Raw genomic sequence first — 1,971 nt, 5'->3', positions numbered from 1 at the left:
GCTTCAACGCTGATCGTTTCGGCAGTACGTCCGGCACGTAAAATGGAGCGAAAACAACGCTTAAACGTCAGAAATATCTCAATCAGGAACGAAATGACAGTTAATTATCGTCAAAATCGAGTTACTATTGCATTTATCGAGCTCCATTGCTTGTTTCGACGCTGAACGTGCCGGGCACTACGTTCGGCGTGTAAAATGGAGGAAAAGGAACGCTTAAACGATAAAAATATCTCAATCAGCATAGAAGTAACAGTTAATTGTCGTCAAAATCGAGTTACGATTGCATGTTTCGAGCTCCATTGCTTGTTTCTTCGCTGAACGTGCCGGGCACTACGTTCGGCTTGTAAAATGGAGGAAAAGGAACGCTTAAACGATAAAAATATCTCAATCAGCATAGAAGTAACAGTTAATTGTCGTCAAAATCGAGTTACGATTGCATTTTTCAGCTCCATTGCTTGTTTCGACGCTGAACGTGCCGAACACTGCGTTCGGCGTTTAAAATGGGGAAAACCGAGCTTTTAAACGTTCAAAATATCTCAATCAGGAACGAAATAACAGTTAATTATCGTCAAAATCGAGTTACGATTGCAGTTTTCGAGCTCCTTTGTTCGTTTCGGCGCTGAACGTGTCTGGCGGTACGTCCGGCACGTAAAATGGAGCGAAAACAACGCTTAAACGTTAGAAATATCTCAATCAGGAACGAAATAACAGTAAATTATCGTCATAATCGAGTTACGATTGCATTTGTCGAGCTCCTTTGTTCTTTTCGACGCTGATCGTGTCTGGCGGTACGTCCGGCACGTGAAATGGAGCGAAAACAACGCTTAAGCGTTAGAAATATCTCAATCAGGAACGAAATAACAGTAAATTATCGTCATAATCGAGTTACGATCGCATTTTTCGAGCTCCTTTGTTCGTTTCGACGCTGAACGTGCCGAGCACTATGTTCGGCGTGTATAATGGAGAAAACCGAGCTTTCAAACGTTAAAAATATCTCAATCAGGAAAGAAATAGCACTAAATTATCGTCAAAGTCGAGTTACGATAGCATGCAGCAAGCTACTTTTATAGCTTCGACGCTGAAGTTGTCAGCAGTACGTCCGGCACGTAAAATGGAGCGAAATCAACGCTTAAACGTCAGAAATATCTCAATCAGGAACGAAATGACAGTTAATTATCGTCAAAATCGAGTTACTATCGCATTTATCGAGCTCCTTTCATTGTTTCGACGCTGAACGTGTCGGCAGTACGCCCGGCACGTAAAATGGAGCGAAATCAGCGCTTAAACGTCAGAAATATCTCAATCAGAAACGAAATGACAGTTTATTATCGTCAAAATCGAGTTACAATCGCATTTATCGAGCTCCTTTCATTGTTTCGACGCTGAACGTGTCGGCAGTACGCCCGGCACGTAAAATGGAGCGAAAACAACGCTTAAACGTTAGATATATCTCAATCAGGAACGAAATGACGGTTAATTATCGTCAAAATCGACTTACTATTGCATTTTTCGAGCTCCTTTGTTCGTTTCGAAGATGAACGTGCCGGGCACTACGTTCAGCGTGTAAAATGGAGAAAACCGAGCTTTTAAACGTTAAAAATATCTCAATCAGGAACGAAATAGCACTAAATTATCGTAAAAAACGAGTTACGATTGCATTCCGCAAGCTACTTTTATAGCTTCGACGCCAATCGAGTCGGGCAGTACGTCCGGCACGTAAAATGGAGCGAAATCAGCGCTTAACCGTCAGAAATATCTCAATCAGAAACGAAATGACAGTTTATTATCGTCAAAATCGAGTTACAATCGCATTTATCGAGCTCCTTTCATTGTTTCGACGCTGAACGTGTCGGCAGTACGCCCGGCACGTAAAATGGAGCGAAAACAACGCTTAAACGTTAGATATATCTCAATCAGGAACGAAATGACGGTTAATTATCGTCAAAATCGACTTACTGTTGCATTTTTCGA

This window comes from Bombus pyrosoma, linkage group LG17 (genome assembly GCF_014825855.1).
Source record: "Bombus pyrosoma isolate SC7728 linkage group LG17, ASM1482585v1, whole genome shotgun sequence".
NCBI lineage: Eukaryota > Metazoa > Arthropoda > Insecta > Hymenoptera > Apidae > Bombus > Bombus pyrosoma.
This window is presented reverse-complemented; position numbering follows the sequence as displayed.